The sequence below is a fragment of the Crocuta crocuta genome, unplaced genomic scaffold (genome assembly GCF_008692635.1).
Source record: "Crocuta crocuta isolate KB4526 unplaced genomic scaffold, BGI_CrCroc_1.0 scaffold340, whole genome shotgun sequence".
Lineage (NCBI taxonomy): Eukaryota > Metazoa > Chordata > Mammalia > Carnivora > Hyaenidae > Crocuta > Crocuta crocuta.
In genome coordinates this window covers 2,778,391-2,784,090 of record NW_027530642.1, presented here as the reverse complement: position 1 = coordinate 2,784,090, position 5,700 = coordinate 2,778,391, and the positions used below count along the sequence as shown (strand labels likewise).

The 5,700-nt window shown below is 36.2% G+C and overlaps 1 pseudogene; it reads right to left on the bottom strand.

Moving 5' to 3' along the window:
- Positions 1-4,259: 4,259 nt before the first annotated feature.
- On the bottom strand, positions 4,260-4,359 carry LOC144235513 (U6 spliceosomal RNA; annotated as a pseudogene).
- Between the last annotated feature and the right edge of the window lie 1,341 nt (positions 4,360-5,700).

Here is a 5,700-nt window from a genome sequence, read left to right as displayed (position 1 = left end):
CAATGCTCATTTACCATTTTGAAAATCCTCTGGCCCTTAAGAACATTGACAATCTACTCCTGACTCTGCCTTATAAATAGAACAACAAATCCTGGGGGAAAGCACATCTGTTTACAACATGGTTTACTGATTATTTTAAGCCTACTGTTGAGGTCTCCTGTTCAGAAAAAAGATTCCTTTCAAAATGTTACTGTTCAGTGATGATACACCCATCACCCAAGAACTCTGATGGAGTACAAAAAATTCAATGTTGTTTTCATCAGTGGGTGTCATCCATTCTGTATCTCATGGATTAAGAAGTCATTTCAACTTGAGGGGCCTGGGTGACTCAGTTAAGCATCCGACTTCAGCTCAGGTCATCATCTCATGGCTTGTGAGTTCAAGCCCCGCATTGAGCTCTGTGCTGACAGCTTCAGATTCTGTGTCCCTCTCTTGCTCTGCCCCTTCCCACTCATATTCTCTCTCTCTCTTTCTCTCAAGAGCAAATAAAACATTAAATTTTTTTAAAATGAGTCATTTCATTTCATTTCAACTCTTATCATTTAAGAAATACATTTCATAAGGCTATAGCTGCAAAAGAGTGATTCCTCTGATGTGTCTGAGCAAAACCAATGGAAAACCTTCTGGAAAAGATTCACCATTCTAGATCCCATTAAGAGTCATTGGAAGAAATCAAAATATCAGCGTGAAAAGGAGTTAGGAAGAAGTTGATTCCAACCCTCGTGGATGACTTTGAGGAGTTCAAGACTTCAGTGGAGGAAGTCACTGAAGATGCGGTGGAAATAGCAAGAGAACTAGACTTAGAAGTGGAGTCTGAAGATATGACTCAATTGGTGATGTTGAATGGATGAGCAGTTGCTTCTTAAGGATGAGCAAAGAAAGTGGTTTCTTGGGATGTAATGTACTCCTGGTGAAAAGCTGTGGAGATCGTTGAAATGACAACAAAAGAGTTAGAATATTACATAAGCTTAGTTGATAAGGTAGCAGGGTTTGAAACAATTGATTCCAATTTTTTAAAAAACTTGTGGGTAAAATGATATTAAACAGCATTGCATGCTACAAAGAAACTATTCATGAAAGAAGAGTCAATCACTGTGGCAAACTTCATTTTTGTCTTATTTTAAGAAATTGCTGCAGCCACTCCAACCCTCAGTAACCACCACACTGTTCTGTCAGCAGCCAGCAACAGTGAGACAAGACCCTCCATCAGCAAGATTACAATTCACTGAATGCTCAGATGATGGTTAGCATTTTTTTAGCAATAAAGTATTTTTAAATTAAGGTATATACATTTTTTATATATAATGTTATTATTTAGTTACACTACAGTATAAACTAACTTTTATATGCACTGGAAAACCAAAAAAATCATTTAGCTTGCTTTATTGCAATTTTTTCTTTATTGTAGTGGTTTGGAACCAAACCTGCAATATTTTTGAGGTATGCTTGCAACTCCACTTTCAATTTTCTATAGGATTTAAAAGACAAATAGATAAAAGATAATAAATCTATGTTAATGGGTTCACAATACATTAAGTTTAATTTATAGCATCGATAACAAAGGAGAGGTAGGTAGAGCTATAAAGAAATAGAGTTTTTATATGTGACTGAAAGTAAATTGGTATCAATTCAAAATAGATTGTTAAAATTTTAGGATATTATATGTAGTCCCTGAGGTAACCGCAAAAAATTATCTATAAAATATACACCGAAGGAAGTGAGAAGGGAATAAAAACATGTAAATACAAAAAATTAACTAAACATAAAGAAAAGTAGTAATGAAGTGAGAGACAAAACACTATAAGACATAGAAAAACATAAATGACAAGATGGCATAAGTATGTCCTGTCTTATAATCAATTACTTTAAATGTAAATGGGTTAAACTCCTCAATCAAAAGGTAGAGATTGACAAAATGAATTAAAAAATGATCTAAGTATATGCTATCTACAAGACAAAAGAATGTGTAACTGAAAGGATGGGAAAAAGATATCCATGCAAATACTAACTAAAAGAGAGTGGAGTGGCTATATTAATATCAGATAAAATAGACTTTAAGTCAAAAACTGTTATTAAGACAAAGAAGGGGGTGCCTGAGTAGGTCAGTCAGTTGGGCATCCAACTGTCTCAGGCCATGATCTCAGGGTTCATGAGTTCGATCCCTGCATCAGGCTCCTGCTGTTAGGACAGAGCCTGCCTCAGATCCTCTGTCCCCCTCTCTCTCTGCCCCTCCTCTGCTTGCTCTCACAAACTCTCTCCCAAAAATAAATAAACATTTTAAAAAAAAGAGCGACAAAGAAGGACATTATATATTGATAAAAGGATCAATTTACTAAGAAGATATAATAATTATACACATATATGCACCAAACATATCTCCAAACTATATGAAGCAAACATTGTTAGAATTAGAGACAGAAATAGATCTGCAACAATAGTAGGAGACTTCAAAAACCCACTTTCAATAATGTATAAAACAACCAGACAGAATATCAATGGGAAATAGAGGACTTGAACACCACCAAAGGACCAATACATCTAACAGACACACAGTGTTCTGTGTCTGTCCTGTTTTTCAGGATAGACCTTATGTTAGACCACAAAACAGTGGTTAATAAATTTTAAAAAACTAAAATTGCACAAAATATCTTTCCAATTACAATGAAATGAAAATAAAAAACTAATAGTAGAAGGAAAACCAAAAATCTCACAAGTATGTAGAAATTAAACACCACACTTTAAGCAACTAATTGGCCAAAGAAGAAATTGGAAGGAATATTAGAAAACATTTTTAGAGAAATGTAAACACATGTTAAAACTTATAGAATACAATAAAAGCAATACTAAAAAGACAATTTATAGCTGTAAATGCTTATGTTAAAAAAAGAAAGATTTCAATTCAGCAACCTAACTTTATACTTTCAAGGACTAGAAAAAGAACAATGAAAACTCAAAGCTAGCAGAAAGAAGAAAATGATAAAGATTAGAGAAGAGAATGATGTAGTTATTTTGGTACATGTTCATTTGGTTCTAAAAAGTACAGTATAGGAACTCAGTATCCTTTTTCCTTCTGTTAGAAACTCAACAATATGCATTCAGTTTTAGAAACACTTCTCCAGGGGCGCCTGGGTGGCTTAGTCGGTTAAGCGTCCGACTTTCGCTTGGGTCATGATCTCGCGGTTCGTGGGTTCGAGCCCCGCGTCGGGCTCTGATGCTGGCTGCCAGCTCAGAGCCTGGAGCCTGTTTCGGTCTGTGACTCCCTCTCTCTCTGACCCTCCCTGCTCACGCTGTCTCTCTCTCTCTCTCTCCTAGAAATAAATAAAACATTAAAAAAAAAAAAAATTTAGAAACACTTCTCCAGGCAATGAGATATAATTATAGACAAACTAACCTGAAACAGAAATAGTTGTCCCCTTTTTCTGGTTGAGCTCGGAGTTGAGAATGGAACAGAGCACAGTTTTTGAGTTCAGTTACCAGGACTGAAGGTTCACTGGAGAATAGGCCTATCCCATCTGCTCTGTCATTTTCAGAATGTGGCTTTAAATTATGTCCTTGGAGTTTTCAGTTTGCCTCAGGCTCCGGGTACCACTCTTCAGCTTTACACACCAGATGGACCACTTTGGCATCACTGTTCTTGGTGAGAACATGTGAGGAACTTTCTATTCCTGTGAAATGAGAAGGGAACAAGCAGTGCAATTAAGAAATCAGTGTTTTGATTCTAGTTTGAGTATTTTGAATATGATGAGCCAAACAGAAGGACTGCCTAACTCCTGTAAAACTTAGGGAGAAAACAAAGATTTTATGAATAATTTTATCAAAATTAATGATTCCCTCAAGGAATCAAAATTAGTAGGGGGACACCTGTGTGGCTCAGTCGGTTGGGTGTCTGACTTCAGCTCAGGTCATGGTCTCACAGTTTGTGAGTTCAAGCCCCACACTGATCGAACTCTATCAGTACAGAGTCCATCTTGAATCCTCTGTTCCCCTCTCTCTCTGCCCCTCCCCCACTCATTCTTTCTCTCTCTCTCTCTCAAAAATGAATAAACATTTATTTTTTTAAAAAGTAGTAGAAAAAGACAAGAACAAGAAAATTTAAACAACTGGGATAACAAAACTTTGGAGAAAATAAGATAATAATGAGAAACTGAACATAAGAATTCATAGCAATTTCAGAAGTGCACCAAAAGCCGGCTGAATGGCACAGTTCTAATCAAAAGTCCTTATACTACCCACAGAGGTCAAATTGCAAATGCAGATCCCTAGAAATTATGCACTTTATTTAATGGCGTGTCATCCTTGCCCAGGGGCCATGCTAATCTTCTCTGACAATTTCAGTGTATATGCTGCTGAAGTGGGCACTGCTGTTTACTTAATAATAGCAAATTTTACTAATAATTAGTGAAGGATACAAGCAAAAAGCAAGCACAAAGATAGCAATGTCTATCTCTGGAGGAGTCCAAACTGTCATCTGAACCTCCAAAACATAGATTTTTGCACTGGGATATATTTTGCTTTCAGAATAAGAGATGGATGTTCACTGTGTGTGTTGTACATGTGTTGTACAGTTTGCCCAAGGAAGCCGTTTAAGTTCAGATCCCCTTAGTTTTTACATTCCATTAGTTACACAGGAAACCTACATGACTAAATTCTGTTCTCTGAGTTCTGCCCCCCAATCCATAAATTTCAGATTGGTTTATAATAAGCAGTGCAAAAATGCTGCTAAAAATATTCTTAGATGGGAACTTCTTTGGTAATCTCCTGCTTGCAAATTCCATCAGAGTGTTTACATGGAGGAGAGAGTTACAGAGCTATTTTTAATTCTTTTCTTTTTGCAGAGACCTGCATGAATTGCAGTAATGACAGTGGCAGGGAGAGCTGAGGGTGAATTAGAACATGTCAGGACATCCTGAGCTCCCCAGACACCATACTGTGCATTGTGAAGTGTGGCTTCTCTTAAGGTACTTGGTGGAAGACAAGGACACATATATGAGCATTTATGAAAGGGACACTGGGCTCCAGTGAGAGTGTCTCTGACCCTCACCTCTCTTAACCATACTCTGGGCTCATAAATCTGCATAATCTAGAACTTCTTTTAATATATTTTCCAGCTGTCCATCTCTGTCTACACTGAGGATCAATGAGACATGCAATGCAAAGCAGGGAGCAAAGCTAAAGGCAGCAGGCATGACAGATGGAATGAATATTCTTAAATTAGAAATAGAAATAATATATTGATCAGTTTGCATCTGATGAAGTTTGAGCATATTTCAATATATGCAGTACATCAGACTTGAGTGAGGCAGGAAATTATGAATAATGGAGATGAATTAGAGGAAGGATTCAGAGACACAGATGTTCCAATGGCTCTTGATATTCACATTTCCAAACTTGGATTTTGTATACTATCTTCTCAAAAGAACAAAACAATAAGCTCAATCACATACAAAAATTTCATATATCATAAAGTTGATGCTTCATGTAAGCCTAGGAAAGATGAAATGTTCAATAATTAGACTTGAAACTTGAGACTACTGGATAGCCCTAGGGGAAAAAAATAAATTTCAGTCATACTGCATACTCTACCGTAGAATAACTTCAAATAGATAAATGTTTTAAGTGTTAAGATTAAATTAAAATGTACTGAAGAAAATGAAGAATTTTTAAAAATTTTATTTATTTATTTTGAGAGAGAGAGAGAAC